Raw genomic sequence first — 18,617 nt, 5'->3', positions numbered from 1 at the left:
AGCACACGCTCCAGCAGGTATATCTCTCTGGTCACCCCCAAAGCCAATTCCTCCTTCGGCCACCTCTCCTTCCAGTTCTCTGCTGCCAATGACTGGAACGAACTACAAACATCTCTAAAACTGGAAACTCTTATCTCCGTCACTAGCTTTAAGCACCAGTGTCAGGCCCTGACCTGAGAGAGACGGTTTATTTCTCTATTTTGTTAGGTCAGGGTGTGGGGTGGGCATTCTATGTTTTGTATTTCTTTGTGTTGGGCCGAGTATGGTTCCTAATCAGAGGCAGCTGTCTATCGTTGTCTCTGATTAGGAATCATACTTAGGCAGCCTTTTCCCACCTGTGTTTGTGTGTAGTTGTTTTCTGTTTCGTTAAATGTGACCTGACAGAACTGTTGGCTTTCGTTTTGTTTCTGTGTTCTCAGCATTAAATCTTTATGAACACTTACCACGCTGCGCTTTGGTCCCCTTCCTCTAACGACAGCCGTAACAACCAGCTGTCAGAGCAGCTCAGATTACTGCACCTGAACATAGCCCATCTATAATTTAGCCCAAACAACTACCTCTTCCCCTACTGTATTTATTTTGCTCGTTTGCACCCCATTATTTCTACTTTGCACTTTCTTCCACTGCAAATCTACCATTCCAGTGTTTTACTTGCTATATTGTATTTACCTCGCCACCATGGCCTTTTTTGCCTTTACCTCCCTTATCTCACCTCATTTGCTCACTTTGTATATAGACTTATTTTTCTACTATATTATTGACTGTATGTTTGTTTTACTCCATGTGTAACTCTGTGTTGTTGTATTTGTCAAACTGCTTTGCTTTATCTTGGCCAGGTCGCAATTGTAAATGAGAACTTGTTCTCAACTTGCCTACCTGGTTAAATAAAGGATAAATAAATTGAATCATATATGTAGTAGAAAGCGATGGGTTAGAGGAAGCCTACATAACCAACCCACAAAACTAAAATTGAACATCCATATATGGCCAGCAATGTAAATTTAACATTGATTTAGCTTGCAATAGATGTCGTTCAATTGGTAGCATACATTTTTCTAATGCCTCTTAAGTAACAGTAATGTAATCAGATAACGTTACCGAGTTTGGGTAATCCAAAAGTTACGTTACTGATTCCAATTTTGGACAGGTAATTAGCAACTGTAATGGATTACATTTAGAAAGTAACCTACACAACCCTGTTTCATGAGTATGAGTTTCTGAAGCATGTAGTCTTAGTTTTGAAAAGACTCTATAAAGTGCGTAGTTCGTTCAAAGTGGGACTAAAACTTTTAATGCAAGTCGGTACACGGCGGCTGTTTGCTGTGTTGTTTTCCAGGAAGTGTAGTCCCTGCTCTTGAGACTCAATCAAAGCATTGGCAAGATAAGCAGAATTGCAGGTGTAGCCTCCTGTACAGACATTGGGCAGGGTCAGTTTTTACTTCAGAATATCGAAAATGAGTAAATACATACTCAACTGTTATTTTACGAATTCAACAGCAATTTGTTGTCATCAAGAGAGAATAAGTACACTTTTTTTTTTAAACAGAAAGAAGTGATAAAATCAAAAAAACAAAGAAGACATCTGCAGGTCATTCCAATGTTGGAAAAAAGTTTCTACATTGTATTTTTAGTATTTATTAGGATCCCCAATTAGTTGGGTCATGTTCTTTATGCACCAAACAGAAAAAAAACAGACTAATACCAGGAGTAACTACCTGGGCTTGTCCGTTTCAAAAAGTTTCAAATTCAAGTTTTATTGTAGTTCAGTAATACTGGTTAATAAACGATCATTGGGAGTTCTTGTGTAAAAATCACAATTACAGCTCCGCGCTTAGAATTCCCCAATCCATATGCGACTTGAGCATTTGATGAGAAACATATTTGGTTCTGTAAGGGTTAAAGAAGTTAGGCATCTGTTCCGTGCTCCCCTGCAATCCCCGACATTTGTCTTGTTTCCCTGCGCTCTCCCTTCTCACTCCTCTCCTAATTCGCTTGGAACTCAGCCCAGAGAAAGCTAGAAAGTCCAATCTTTTTTTAATGATTTCGACCTTAAACTTCTTTGCTTTTCTCAGTGAAGTTGTTTCTATCTTCTAGTCATTGTTTCAAGCAAGTTGGGATAGCTGGTACTCACTGTCTGGCTCCATTAGGAGGTACTATCTGCCTGGATTTTCCTCTCAAATTCATTAAGAAGAAGCCAATGAGCTGACTTCCTGATTAGTCAGTTCCACTCCATAGCCTAACCATTTATGTTCATTCTCCATATAATATTATATGAATGCAGAAATGGACTGGCCGTAGGGCAGTGCGGTCAAATGCCAGATGGGCTGGTCCATCTTTCGTCTAGTTGGCCTGTCTGGGTTTTCTGGATGGACTGGTGTGTTAGTACGATTGACATGCAATAATTTCTATCTTCCCTCATCCATGGAAACTAAGTGATGCTGTAGACCCACAGGTAAGTGGGGTGAATAAACTGCACTTCAATGGAGAGATGAGTCTAATTTATTTTGCATGTTACACATTCAACAACAGAGGGCGCTATTATGTCACATTAGCCATATGCACAGACAGGTCATATACAGTACAGATCACTGGCAACATACAGAACAAGATATCAGTACAGCTGAATGCATGGTCTCTTGCTGTGATGGGAGCAGTATTTGTGTTACTCCAAAACAGTACATCTAGAATGCTAAAATATGATCAGTTTTAATCAGATAAAGGTGGATCATGAAAGTATAAACATTCCATGGTCTAAACTAAGTCTGTGAATATTTGGTGTATGTCATTGATATGTCAGCATGAACCATCAACAGAGTGATTAGACCAGTAGCATAGTCTGTAAACATACAGCAAGTAAAATATTAAGCGTAGGGTAAAGATTGATCAGATCCAGTAATAGGATTCTGTTTGTTAAAGCTATTCTTTTTCACAATGGAACTGGGTGAGAGTTACAGGATATAAAGATTTTGCTTTTATGTGGCTCTTTGACACATGTTGAAGAGCCAATCACAGGTACCGAAAGATTCTCTCCACACACAGATGCTTCAACTCTATCTACTCCGTCACATGACATGGGGAGTGAAGTGGAGCAGCTAAATAAGTCTCTTGCATTCCTTATCTCTTTTTGCACGTGGTCAAAGCGAAAGGGAGAAAGTGTTTAGATGTCGCCCTTCTCTCAAAATGTTATATTTGGGACCTCTAGAGACATTTTGTGACAGGTATTGTGGGTTAATTTAATTAAATCTCTCAGTTTTGCTGGTTTCCCCACATGACACCTCTTGGGTTATTCCTTTGTGTAGTAGAGTTGCAATAACTCTGTGTAATAGAGCTGTATGGACGGTGCGATTGCCAAGTTTTCTGTTTAAGTCAAGCTGCCAAACGTGGAACTGACCAAGGGGAGGGGGAGAGGGCTCTGAGGCATTTTAATTTACAGCTTTGAAGTAACTCTGGGCCAGCAAGACAAAGAAGAGAAATGACACTGAAAACAATGGGCGGGGGGAAGAGAAGGAGAGAGAAAAAGAGAGAGAAATGACAAAGCATTGGGGTTGGGGAAAAGAGTGCAGGGGAGGAGTGGAGTGGAGACCCTTAACTTGGACGTGAGAGGAGGAATGACACGGAGCAGGAGAGAGAGAGGATGCAGAGGAGAGAGTGGGAGCAGAGAGAGCGAGAGAGAGTTTGCTGAGAGCTATTTGATGTGTCGAGCCTCTCTTCCAAGCAGCTTCTCGGAATCAAGTGTCACTTCTACCTCCTGGAGCCTCTCAGCTTAGCCGTCTCTCTGCAATCAGGAGTCAGCAGGCAGCTGCCCAGCCTACACACACACACACACACACACACACACACACACACACACACACACACACACACACACACACACACACACACACACACACACACACACACACACACACACACACACACACACACACACACACACACACACCAATAGCTCTGGAGATGAGCAGCACAGAGGCACTTCAAGAGGCTGTCGGATACACATTCACCATAGGATAGGAGTGTGTTTTCTATCAGGTAAGGTCAAACATTTGCTTTCAGTGCTATTACTGTACTTCCATTATTTACTTTGCCTCTTTCTCTGTCAAAGGTATTGCATGCTTTGGCTGTGTTCATTTAGTGTCCACCTTTACATTTCAAGGCAATCGCTCATCATGACTTTTAGCCCAAAAACATGTTTGCATTTGCCGAGAGCCTATACAGATGATAAAGTTGTTTACAGTGCATGTCGGCCATAGTTTCTCATGAACCCCTTGGACTGTTGCTTGCCAGATCAAACATAAACAACAAGGCTGGAGCAGAGGTTTGACTTCTGCAGGGTGATATTTCAAAACAAGTAAGCCTCATGTCTTCTCACAAGTCTGCAGCCTCCGTGTTTATTTTTCAAACTCTGGCACGTGCTCACGGAAAATGGTGAGCCACAATCTATCTGTTGGGAAAACTTGAGGGGACTGAACGCTTTCAAGCTGTGCTTTCCACAGGTGCGGGAACCTCAAGCTTCGAGTTAAATACTGTATAACGTTGCATGGAGGTTGTGTAGAAGTGGTGTTTTTGTTTACTGTACACTAGGGCTCTCTTTGGGCTACTTTATCTTGGGGTTTCTCCCAGAGATTGTAAAGCTGATGATGTCTATTCTGAAGTAATACCCGCTTTGGTGTGAGTAATGAGGGCTAACAGAGCTTTGACACACGCTAATCAAAAGCAGCCTCCAAGGAAGAGTCAGACAGGTCCCATGTAGGCTTATTAGCAGGGTGACAGGGAGGGTTGCTGCAATCCTTAATTTAAAGATAAATAGGACTAAATTATGAAAAATGGCTAAACTATGCCTCTTAAAAATGACTGAACAATGCCTTAGACCCAGGACATGCTTTCAATGGTACTATCCCACTTCGTAGTGTACTGTTATCATGACCCTCCATCCCCTCCACCCTCGTCCACTCGATCCCACCCATCAATCCCCATCCCACCCTTCCTCCACCACCCCCCTGCAACTCGCATTGATGCCATTTTGTGAGAACCTGAAACTGAATTCCAGATTAAACTACTCGCTTGAGAAATATGAAACTCTGAAAGGGAGAGAAAATCCAAGCCAGGAATGAATGTTTCAGTTCCAGTTGTGAGAACAGTTTTTTCCCCCATACCGTATGGCGATGGAATTCAGTGAAGAGGTAAATGTTTTTAAATCAAAGTGAAAAATTAAGACGTCAGTTGAGCAGCTCTCAGGATCCATTACCTTGCATAGACATTACCTTGCATAGCCAATAACCTTTTTCTCTTAGAGTGTAGGTCTATCTCTGTGATGATAGTTATTCTTGTAAATCGGGACAATCCCATCTTTTTTCCCCAAAATATTTTTACTTCATTTTAACAACATTTGAAATATATATTTGTATACACCACAGTATCAGCTATCACACCATGTACAGTGCTTTCAGAAAGTATTCCCACCCCTTGACATTTTCCACACTTTATTGTATTACAAAGTGGGATTAAAATGGATTGAATTGTCATTTGTTTGTCAATGGCCTAAACAAAATACACTCTAACGTCAAAGTGGAAGAAAAAATCTAATATGAAAAAAATCTAATATAATTTATCTTTACTAGATATTCAACCGCCTATTGTAATGGGCGTCGTAAGGATTAGACCAAGGTGCAGCGGGAACGTGTATACTCATCTTCTTTATTAAATCAAAAGAAGGAAAAACAAACAAATCACGTATACAAAACAACGAACGACACTAAACAGTCCTGTCAGATGCACTGACACAAAACAGGAGACAACTACCCACAAACCCCCATAGCACAAACACCCCTGTACATAGGACCTTCAATCAGAGGCAACAAGGAACAGCTGCCTCCAATTGAAGGTCAAACCAATTAACTCAACATAGAAATAGATAGACTAGACTGAACATAGAAATACACTAACATAGAACATAGACCAAAAAACCCCAGAACACTCTAAACAAACACCCCTCTTACATAAGCACATAGACCAACAAACCCGAGACACTCTAAACACATTTTTTTTGAATATCTTAAGTAAACAAATTAGCCTTACGGAAAGGAAACAACAACAAATGGCTGTCCAAATACTGTAGAAAGTAAATGGGAAAAATTGTAAATTATCTTTATATTCCGCTTTATAACATTGAGTAACCCCTACTGTACAGAACTGTATCGTTTTACTGAGAAAAATAAAGCTTTCAAATGAATTACATATTAGACAACAGGCCATATAAGAACGGCATGTGAAGATTGATTAGTACAGTTGGTATAGAATGTTTGGCTAACAGAAAACAAATGGAATGTGTTAGCTAGCATTAGCAAAAGTTTGCAAACTATTTCCTTTTTAGACTGATACGTGGCCTCTGTGTCCCCCATGTTCCCTCCTCAACCCCCAGGGAGGAAGCCTCCTAGCTTGTAGTGCACTACATAGGGAATAGGGTTAATTTGGGACACAACAACACACATCCCTCCCTGGCTTCGAAATAATACCCAGAATGGTGCCTAACACCCAAAACATTGATTACTCTGAGAGGAAGAAATGTGTAACACTGAAGCGAGAAAAGAGACTGTGTTACGGAAACATCCTCAGAAGGCTCCCTTGTAACAGTAGGCCTACTGAGTTGCAATGGTTAACTAGACATTATGAGAGAGTTAGCCTGTCCATACCCAATAATGAATAGGATTGTGTCACTTTCTGTGGCTTTGGAGAACAATGGCATCTACTACAGGAAGGTATTTGTGGAACTATGCCATGGCACACATAGAAAAATTCAATGCACCCCCATCCTCTGGAGTCAGATATCCGGTTTTACTTTTCCAGATGACCATTTACATTAGTAATGTATGGAAGCATTGGCATATGCTGATAAAAAGGTACAGTGCTGATAGGAAACAAGGCTTTATCATGAAGTTATTGAGCAAGGAGTTCTGCTGAACGTTAGTTGTTGTGGGGGCAAAAGTTTTGCAGTGATTTCAATGGCTATACTTCCCACTGGTGTACCAGAGCATTTAATACTGATTCTTCCGCTGTCAATTCTTATTTTTCTTCCCGCAATGGGATTTTGCCTCTGCCTGGAACATAAGTCGTTTAGAAAATAAGAATGAGGAGAGAAGTAATAGAGGAAGGATGGGAATGGGATGCAGGCCTGTGAGTGTTTTGCATTTCAAACGAGAGCCAACATCCCATTGCCTCCAACTGAGGTGTGTAGAGAGAGAGAGAGAGAGAGAGAGAGAGAGAGAGAGAGAGAGAGAGAGAGAGAGAGAGAGAGAGAGAGAGAGAGAGAGAGAGAGAGAGAGAGAGAGAGAGAGAGAGAGAGAGAGAGAGAGAGAGAGAGAGAGAGAGAGAGAGAGAGAGAGAAAAAAAAGAACACTTACTGGACAGTATATACTGTCCTCTGTGCCCTTTATTGTATCCATTACGGCCTAAAGTAAATACGGTCCAATGTAAGTCGTGAATGTCCCTTCAGGGCCACTGTACAGGAGCCATGATCTCAGGAGTCTAGTCATGGGGGAAGCTTGTTATGCTATTCCCTATGAACATGTAGTGCACTACTTTTGACCAGGGTCCATAGGGAATAGGGTGCCATTTGGGATGCAGAACTAATACAGCCCATCTGGCATTCCACACAAACAGGATGCAGGGCACCAGTAGCTCTGGGATCCATTAAAACAAAACAGAACAAAAATATCAACTTGAAAGAAGCCTTGATTGAACTCCTCGTGGATCTGTCTCTGTCTGCCCTGTCATCTCTCAGGCTTTCAAGTGGCTATCTACAAATACCAAAGGGGAGAGAGTTTGGGCTTGGGTTTAAACCAAAAAACCCAGCCTTTAATTTTGTTGACACTGTGGAAATTGTGTGACCCTATTTGTTTCTAAAGGGAATTGTTAAAACCATTTGTTTGTTTCCCTGAAATATTGACTGTTTAACCAGTCTCCTCATCACCAGTTTTAAAGGCCCAGTGCAGTCAAAAACTTTATTTCCTTATTTCATATATATTTCCACACTATGTGGTTGTAATAATACTGTGAAATTGTGAACATGATGATAATGCCCTTTTAGTGTAAGAGCTGTTGGTAAGAGCTGCCTGAAATTTCAGGCTGTTTTGGTGGGATGGAGTGTTGGCCTTCCAAGGTGACATCACCATGCAGTAAAGTAGTTAATAGACCAAAAAGAAAGACAGTTCCAAACCTCTCTGGCAATAACATATCATTTTCAGATAATTTCTTCAGTTTTACGGCTAATTTCCTGCAATTCTACACATTTTGTAATGACTTACTGTATGCCATGTTAATATGATATCTGAGTGACAATTATTAACAAAACCAATGGGGGCACCCTGGAGGTCAGGGCCCCTGGGCACGTGCCCTGTGTGCCTGGTCGGTATTCGGACATGATTACTACTAAGTATAGATAGCTGGCTAGACTAACCACCACTCTCAAAATTGTTAGCTGACATGTCTAATTGATTGACTGTCTGTGACTGAAATAACAAGAGAAAAACTGCTAATGCACTACCAAATTTCAAAATTGCACCTGGTGTTTTCTACTATTCTCACTCTCAATAGTAAGTTGAGACCCCGACTGAGTCACTCCCCCTCCCCAAGAGTCACCCCCCCCCCAATAAAAATGAAAAATGAAAAATTATAATATTTATATATTTTGGATTTGGGGGCCCACTAGCGACCACTTACCTCGCTTATGCTTGGAACTGGCCCTGGTCATCACATTTTATTAGCATGTTTTTTGGGGGAAAACAACAGTTGTTTTTGAACAATATGGTGATCGTAATGATGCAGAATGTTGCATGGGAAAGACATTATATTCACATAATGTCAAAATGCACATAAAACTTTCTTCATATAAAATATTGAAAACTATAATCTGTTTCTATGCAATTTTACCTGCTGGCTAGTGAATAGCCAGACACAGAGTCCCACCTCCCTTTCCCTCCCTATGCCAAGCACTGCATTCAAGTAATGCATAACAGAATCGGACATCTTTTCCAGGTTTGCCTTCAATTCACAGAGTCAGCAGGAGAGTAAATTAGAATGTATTCCCTCCTCACTCTGCACACGCATGTGCACACAAGCACACACACACACCTTAAATAATTGTCATTGTCTGCCTAGATCGACGACACACATTTAGATAAAGATATATGTATTGGTCAATTGCACATAAGGTCCAACCAAAAGTTTACTTCTGCTTTGAACCCACCCCATCGAAGTACACATATACATAAACATATGTAGGTCTTGGAGAGGTGCGGGACATCCTTTGATGCTCCACTGTATAGACCTACATGAATACCCCAAGCACCGTCTTTTATGTAAGTCAGGAAGTGGAGTCTTTCCTATTTTATTCTTAAGCATAATCATCTTTGTATTGATTCCGGAGGGATTTTCATAACAGCTTTGAATCAAGATGGCGCCGAAGAACATGGCTGACGTTTTACATTCTCCCAACCAATTGTGCTATTTTGTTATTTTTTTGTTTTGTGTAACTTATTTTTTTTACTTATTGTGTACATAATGTTGCTGCTACTGTCTCTTATGACCGAAAATAACTTCTGGACATCAGAACTGCGATTACTACCAAGACAGTCGTGAAGAGGGCACGACAAAACCTTTTCCCCTCTCAGGAGACTGAAAAGACTTGGTATGGGTCCCCAGATCCTCAAAAGTTCTACAGCTGCACCATCGAGAGCATCCTGACCGGTTGCATCACCGCCTGGTAAGGCAACTGCTCGGCATCTGACCATAAGGCGCTACAGAGGGTAGTGCGAACGGCCCAGTGCATCACTGGGGCCAAGCTTCCTGCCATTCAGGACCTATACAATAGGCGGTGTCAGAGGAAAGCCCATAAAATTGTCAGACTCCAGTCACCCAAGTTATAGACTGTTTTCTCTGCTACCGCACAGCAAGCAGTGCTGGAACTCCAAGTCTAGAACCAAAAGGCTCCTCAACAGCTTCTACCCCCAAGCCATAAGACTGCTGAACAATTAATAAAATCGCCACCGGACAATTTACATTGACACCCCCCCCCCTTTTGTACACTGCTGCTACTCGCTGTTTATTATCTATGCATGGTCACTTCACCCCCACCTACATGTACAAATTACCTCAACTAACCTGTACCCCCGCACACTGACTCAGTACCAGTGCCCCCTGTATATAGCTTCATTATTGTTATTGTTATTGTGTTACTTTTTATTATTACTTTTTATTTTTGTCTACTTGGTAAAACATTTCTTAATTTCTTCTTGAACTGCACTGTTGGTTAAGGGCTTGTAAGTAAGGATTTCACGGTAAAGTCTACACTTGTTGTATTCGGCGCATGTGACAAATAATGTTTGATTTGATTTGATTTGAATGTCTGAAGTTGCACCCTATTCCCTATACACAATGTACACTATCGGCCCTAGTCAAAAGTAGTGCACGTTATAGGGAATAGAGTGCCATTTGGGACATTGCCTGGAAGATCGATATGAATGGCCTTCCTATTGTTAAGAGAAAGGTTATAACTGATGAGCACAATACTAATATGGGGAAAGGGCAACAATCGTTCAGATATAATTTTTCACATTTGGCACTACAAAACAGGGTTTGACTTGAACTTTAGAGGCAGAAATGTCATTTGATTTACATTTGATTCACTTTCAGCAAATAAATAATGCTGATAATTATGCCATGATGAAGATATGACAACAATAGGGGAATGATTAAGATGCCATGATAAATCATGCAGGGGCCAAGTTCATCACCAAAAGGGAGCAGAGAGCAAGCATGGAGAGAGGCATGCAGCATCTGGAGAAAACATTTTGACTAACCATTATATACCCCGAATATCTTAAAAAATGTATAAAACGCTCCCTGTATGTGAACGATGTGTTTAAAGGAAGTTTGTGCTTGCTTGTATGGCGCTAAAGCGTCTCATGGTTTCGGGTTACAGAATTAGTATCAAGGTTTAATGGGCCTTTTCTTTACGAGAGGGTCTCTCTGGTGAGGGTTCCAGTGGTTAGCCTGTGGTCCAGGTTGTGTGCGTGTGTGTGTGTGTGTGTGTGCTTATTTATGTGTTTGTTATTTCTTTGAATGTATATGTCTGAGTGTGGGGGTATACATACACTATATAAACAAAAGTATGTGGACACCCCTTCAAATTAGTATATTTGGCTATTTCAGGCACACCCGTTGCTGACAGGTCTATTCAATCGAGCAAACAGCCATGCAATCTCCATAGACAAACATTGGCAGTAGAATGGCCTTACTGAAGAGCTCAGTGACTTTCAACGTGGCAACATCATAGGATGCCACCTTTACAACAAGTCAGTTCGTAAAATTTCTGCCCTGCTAGAGCTGACCTGGTCAACTGTAAGTGCTGTTATTGTGAAGTGGAAACATCTAGGAACAACAACGGCTCAGCAGCGAAGTGGTAGGCCACACAAGCTCACAGAATGGGACCCCTGAGTGCTGAAGCGTCTGTCCTCGGTTACAACACTCACTACTGAGTTCCAAACTGCTTCTGGAAGCAACGTCAGCCTAAGATCACCATGCGCAATGCCAAGTGTTGGCTGGAGTGGTGTAAAGCTTGTCGCCATTTAACTCTGGAGCAGCGGAAAGGTGTTCACTGGAGGGATGAATCACGCTTCACCATCTGACAGTCCGACGGACAAATCTGGTTTTGGTGGATGGCAAGAGAATGCTACCTGCCTGAATGCATAGTGCCAACTATAATGTTAGGTGGAGGAGGAATAATGGCCTGGGCTGTTTTTCATGGTTGGGACTGGGCCCCTTAGTTCCAGTGAAGGGAAATCTTAACTTTACAGCATACAATGACATTCTAGATGATTCTATGCTTCCAACTTTGTGGCAATAGTTTGGGTAAGGCCCTTTCCTGTTTCAGCATGACAATGCCCCCGTGCACAAAGTGAGGTTCATACAGAAGAACGCTACCTGCGAGATTGGTGTGGAAGAACTTGACTGACCTGCACAGAGCCCTGACCTCAACCCCATCAAACACCTTTGGGATGGACTGGTATGTCGACTGCGAGCCAGGCCTAATTGCCCAACATCAGTGCCCGACCTCACTAATGCTCTTGCGGCTGAATGGAAGCAAGTCCCAGTAGCAATGTTCCAACATCTAGTGGAAAGCCTTCCCTGGAGAGTGGAGGCTGTTATAACAGCAAAGACGGGACCAACTCCATATTAATGCCCATGATTTTGGAATGAGATGTTCAACGAGCAGGTGTCCACATACTTTTGCTCATGTAGTGTATATGAGTATTGTGTAGGTATATTGGGGGACGTGTGTAGCCTAGGTCTATCTATGTGTATGTTTGTGTCGGGATCCCCTCCTCTGTGCCCTATTGTGGACCTATCTGCCCATTGGAGAGGCTGTTTCTTAACAATTACTGCTGACCTGTGAGTGATTTACACAGTCTCTTGGTGGGGCTGGCTCTGGATTTGTGAGTAGCCCCCTTATGAGAGAGCAGCATACATCATACCTCTCACATGTAAACACAGGCCCCCTTCTCCAATGTACACAAGCACATGTGAAGCTGGAAACACAAGGAACTGATTTGGGGCATGTCTCTTTTTCCCTCTCTCTTGGGTGGGATGCGGGGAGCATTCATACAGTATGTTTGCATGTACAGCAAACAAAGTTTGGACACACCAACTCATTCAAGGGTTTTTCTTTATTTTTCCTATTTTCTAAATTGTAGAATAATAGTGAAGACATCAAAACTATGAAATAACACATATGGAATCATGTAGTAACCAAAAAAGTGTTAAACAAATCAAAATATATTTTAGATTTTAGATTCTTCAAAGTAGCCACCCTTTGCCTTGATGACAGCTTTGCACACGCTTGGCATTCTCTCAACCAGCTTCATGAGGAATGCTTTTCCAACAGTCTTGAAGGAGTTCCCACATATGCTGAGCACTTGTTGGCTGCTTTTCCTTCACTCTGCGGTCCAACTCATCCCTAACCATCTCAACTGGGTTGAGGTCGGGTGATTGTGGAGGCCAGGTCATCTGATGCAGCACTACATCACACTCCTTATTGGTCAAATAGCCCTTCACAACCTAGAGGTGTGTTTTGGGTCATTGTCCTGTTGAAAAACAAATGATAATCCCAATAAACGCAAACCAGATGGGATGGCGTATCACTGCAGAATGCTGTGGTAGCCTTGCTGGTTAAGTGTGCCTTGAATTCGAAATAAATCACAACAGTGTCACCAGCAAAGCACCCCCACACATCACACCTCCTCCATGCTTCACGGTGGGAACCACACATTCGGAGATCATCCGTTCACCTACACTGCGTCTCACAAAGACACGGCGGTTGGAACCAAAAATCTAAAATTTGGACTCATCAGACCAAAGGACAGATTTCCACCGGTCTAATGTCCATTGCTTATGTTTTTTGGGCCAAGCAAGTCTCTTCTTATTATTGGTGTCCTTTAGTAGTGGTTTCTTTGCAGCAATGAAGGCCTGATTCACGCAGTCTCCGTTAAACAGTTGATGTTGAGATGTGTCTGTTACTTGAACTCTGTGAAGCATTTATTTAGCCTACAATCTGAGGTGCAGTTAACTCTGAGTCTTCATTTCCTGTGGCAGACCTCATGAGAGCCAGTTTTATCATAGCGCTTGATGGTTTTTGTGACTGCACTTGAAGAAATTTTCAAAGTTCTTGAAATTTTCCGTGTTGACTGACATTCATGTAAAGTAATGATGGACTGTTGTTTCTCTTTGCTTACTTGAGCTGTTCAAAAAATTCCACAAATTAACTTTTAATTAACAAGGTGCACATGTTAATTGAAATCCATTCCAGGTGATTACCTCATGAAGCTGGTTGAGAGAATGCCAAGAATGTGCAAAGCTGTCATTAAGGCAAAGGGTGGCTACTTTGAAAAATCTTAAATATCAAATATACTGCACAAAAAAATAAAGGGAACACTTAAACAACACAATGTAACTCCAAGTCAATCACACTTCTGTGAAATCAAACTGTCCACTTAGGAAGCAACACCGATTGACAATACATTTCACATGCTGTTGTGCAAATGGAATAGACAACAGGTGGAAATTATAGGCAATAAGCAAGACATCCCCAATAAAGGAGTAGTTCTGCAGGTGGAGACCACAGACCACTTCTCAGTTCCTATGCTTCTTGGCTGATGTTTTGGTCACTTTTGAATGCTGGCGGTGCTTTCACTCTAGTGGTAGCATGAGACGGAGTCTACAACCCACACAAGTGGCTCAGGTAGTGCAGCTCATCCAGGATGGCACATCAATGCGAGCTGTGGCAAGAAGGTTTGCTGTGTCTGTCAGCGTAGTGTCCAGAGCATGGAGGCGCTACCAGGAGACAGGCCAGTACATCAGGAGACGTGGAGGAGGCCGTAGGAGGGCAACAACCCAGCAGCAGGACCGCTACCTCCGCCTTTGTGCAAGGAGGAGCAGGAGGAGCACTGCCAGAGCCCTGCAAAATGACCTCCAGCAGGCCACAAATGTGCATGTGTCTGCTCAAACGGTCAGAAACAGACTCCATGAGGGTGGTATGAGGGCCCGACATCCACAGGTGGGGGTTGTGCTTACAGCCCAACACCGTGCAGGTCGTTTGGCATTTGCCAGAGAACACCAAGATTGGTAAATTCGCCACTGGCGCCCTGTGCTCTTCACAGATGAAAGCAGGTTCACACTGAGCACGTGACAGATATGACAGAGTCTGGAGAAGCCGTGGAGAACGTTCTGCTGCCTGCAACATCCTCCAGCATGACCGGTTTGGCGGTGGGTCAGTCATGGTGTGGGGTGGCATTTCTTTGGGGGGCCGCACAGCCCTCCATGTCCTCGCCAGAGGTAGCCTGACTGCCATTAGGTACCGAGATGAGATCCTCAGACCCCTTGTGAGACCATATGCTGGTGCGGTTGGCCCTGGGTTCCTCCTAATGCAAGACTATGCTAGACCTCATGTGGCTGGAGTGTGTCAGCAGTTCCTGCTAGAGGAAGGCATTGATGCTATGGACTGGCCCGCCCGTTCCCCAGACCTGAATCCAATTGAGCACATCTGGGACATCATGTCTCGCTCCATCCACCAACGCCACGTTGCACCACAGACTGTCCAGCAGTTGGCGGATGCTTTAGTCCAGGTCTGGGAGGAGATCCCTCAGGAGACCATCCGCCACCTCATCAGGAGCATGCCCAGGTGTTGTAGGGAGGTCATACAGGCACGTGGAGGCCACACACACTACTGAGCCTCATTTTGACTTGTTTTAATGACATTACATCAAAGTTGGATCAGCCTGTAGTGTGGTTTTCCAATTTAATTTTGAGTGTGACTCCAAATCCAGACCTCCATGGGTTGATAAATTGGATTTCCATTGATTATTTTTGTGTGATTTTGTTGTCAGCACATTCAACTATGTAAAGAAAAAAGTATTTAATAAGATTATTTCTTTCATTCAGATCTATAATGTGTTGTTTAAGTGTTCCCTTTATTTTTTTGAGCAGTGTATATTTTGATTTGTTTAACACTTTTTTGGTTACTACATGATTCCATGTGTGTTATTTCATTGTTTTGATGTCTTCACTATTATTCTACAATATAGAAAGTAGGCAAAATAAAGAAAAACCCTTGAATGAGTAGGTGTGTCCAAACCTTTGACTGGTACTGTACATTTGGTTGAAGCGAAGTTGAGGAAGAGTTCTGATTGTTTTTGATACTGTGTCTCTTTTAGCCTTACTCTCTAAGTCTAAATGAATGCATATGCATACATACCCATACACTGATAGAATTGAATGATGCGCTCCGTTGCTTTCCTCTCCCTTGTGGTTGGAGGATGAATTACGCACACAATTTCAGGATGTTATCTCCTAGGAAACAACAATTCACATGTCTCTTTACTCAACCACAGCATATGGAGAAACGCTTATAGTCTCTTTACCTCTTGTCCAGTCAGTAAAACTCAAAACAAAAAGGTGGAACATTTTGTGCGCTCCCCACCCTCCACCTTGCTCACTAAATGTTGCTTTCTGGGGATTCTTGGTTTCCCTCTGTAGCCCCTACCCCTTCACCTCCCCATCCCTCCATCTCTGTGAAACAGCTTTTCAGTGTCAGTGAAAACATGTATCTCGCTCTCTCTTACACTCTCTCTCACTCACTCACTTATTCACTCACTTATTCACTCACTTATTCACTCACCCACAATCTGTCAATCCCCTCTCCCAGACCTGTGTAAATCTTTAGGAGAGCCCCAAACAGAGTGAGCATGACTTCTTAACACCATTCTTTCCCCTGAGGAAAATGCTTTGACCACACAATGCTTTTGGGATACACCGTATATTATAAACTGGGTGGATCCAGCCCTGAATGCTGATTGGCTGACAGCTGTGGTATATGAGACCGTATACCATAGGTATGACAAAACACTTGTTTTTACTGCTCTAATTACATTGTTAACCAGTTTATAATAGTAATAAGGCACCTCAGGGGTTTGTGGTGTATGGCCAATATACCACGGCTAATGGCTGTATCCAGGCACTCCGGGATGCATCGTGCCTAAGAACAGCCCTTAGCAATGGTATATTGGCCATATACCACACACCCCATGCCTTTTTGCTTAAATATACGTTGCACAATGGACTTATTTGGGCTCACAACTTTCATACGCTCTATTTCCATATAGGTCCAAATGTTCCAGAGTGTTTCTACCTTACAAATGCCTCCTTAGGAGAGGCTCGTTGTTCTTTTTTTTTTGCGAGGAGAGCAGAGAAACAGACATATTATTATGATTATCAGATTATGCATTGCGAGGCCCTCGTCATCTGTGACGCAGAGCCAAAGGAAGCTGACTGGCTCTTGGGGAACGGTCATGCTGGAGTTAAAGTGCATTGATGAGTAACAGTCCCCTGAGTGAACAGCTATGCTCAACATGCAGAGAAGAGAGGAGAAACATCCCTTCCCAAAACAGTGATTTAGTAACAACGAGAAACACTCACTGCAATAGAGTAGTGATAGGTTGTTCTCAAATGAACTGCTCTTTTTGAATTACTCTTTTTGGTGAACGTCAGGAACCAGATCCCATCTGTAAAATAGCCATTCATTAGGTAGTGAGGAGAGATCCTCATTCTGGTCCACACACCACTCAACGTAGAGCTGTTTTGCAGAAAAATGAACGGCTCTTTTAGGTGAACAGGCCAAAAGATCCGGTTAACCGAAAAGAATGCTCATCATTACAATAGACAACATGCTCAATCAGTCAAAGAAAACTAAAAGGGTTTATACAACGCCAATTCTTTCTATAGTGATGTCAACTTCTTAAGAAGTCGTGGCTAAAAGTTTTGAGAATGACACAAATATTATTTTTCAGTTTGCTGCCTCAGTTTGTATTATGGCAATTTGCATATACTCCAGAATGTTATGAAGAGTGATCAGATGAATTGCAATTAATTGCAAAGTCCCTCTTTGCCATGCAAATGAACTGAATCCCTAAAAAACATTTCCACAGCATTTCAGCCCTGCCACAAAAGGACCAGCTGACATCATGTCAGTGATTCTCTCGTTAACACAGGTGTGAGTGTCGACGAGAACAAGGCTGGAGATCACTCTGTCATGCTGATTGAGTTCGAATAACAGACTGGAAGCTTCAAAAGGAGGGTGGTGCTTGGAATCATTGTTCTTCCTCTGTCAATCATGGTTAGCTGCAAGGAAACACGTGCCGTCATCATTGCTTTGCACTAAAAGTGCATCACAGGCAAAGATATTGCTGCCAGGAAGATTGTACCTAAATCAACCATTTATCGGATCATCAAGAACTTCAAGGAGAGCGGTTCAATTGTTGTGAAGAAGGCAACAGGGCGCCAAAGAACGTCCAGCAAGCGGCAGGACTGTCACCTAAAGTTGATTCAGCTGCGGGATCGGGGCACCACCAGTACAGAGCTTGCTCAGGAATGTCAGCAGGCAGGTGAGGCAAAGACTTTTGGAGGATGACCTGGTGTCAAGAAGGGCAGCAAAGAAGCCACTTTTCTCCAAGAAAAACATCAGGGACAGACTGATATTCTGCAAAAGGTACAGGGATTGGACTGCTGAGGACTGGGGTAAAGTCATTTTCTCTGATGAATCCCCTTTCCAATTGTTTGGGCCATCCGGAAAAAACCTTGTCCGGAGAAGACAAGGTGAGCGCTACCATCAGTCCTGTGTCATGCCAACAGTAAAGCATCCTGAGACCATTCATGTGTGGAGTTGCTTCTCAGCCAAGGGAGTGGGCTCACTCACAATTTTGCCTACGAACACAGCCATGAATAAAGAATGGTACCAACACATCCTCTGAGAGCAACTTCTCCCAATCATCCAGGAACAGTTTGGTGATGAACAATGCCTTTTCCAGCATGATGGAGCACCTTGCCATAAGGCAAAAGTGATAACTAAGTGGCTCAGGGAACAAAACATCAATATTTTGGGCCCGTGGCCAGGAAACTCCCCAGATCTTAATCCCATTGAGAACTTGTGATCAATCCTCAAGAGACGGGTGGACAAACAAAAACCCACAAATTCTGACAAACTCCAAGCATTGATTATGCAAGAATGGGCTGCC

General features: G+C 42.6%; 1 protein-coding gene across 3 annotated transcripts in view; it reads left to right on the top strand.

Moving 5' to 3' along the window:
- The first annotated feature begins 3,442 nt into the window (after positions 1 to 3,442).
- The window catches only part of ripor3 (RIPOR family member 3), a 79,809-nt gene continuing 64,634 nt past the window's right edge, over positions 3,443 to 18,617 (top strand). For 2 of the 3 annotated variants that reach the window (XM_014131628.3, XM_014131629.3), the window contains exon 1: positions 3,449 to 4,029. The gene's annotated coding sequence lies outside the window, so the exon portion shown is untranslated. Of the gene's footprint in view, positions 4,030 to 18,617 lie in introns of all 3 variants that reach the window. The other variant, XM_014131631.3, reaches the window with a different exon arrangement.

The sequence above is a fragment of the Salmo salar genome, chromosome 12, assembly GCF_965601325.2.
Source record: "Salmo salar chromosome 12, fSalSal1, whole genome shotgun sequence".
NCBI lineage: Eukaryota > Metazoa > Chordata > Actinopteri > Salmoniformes > Salmonidae > Salmo > Salmo salar.
This window is presented reverse-complemented; position numbering and strand designations above follow the sequence as displayed.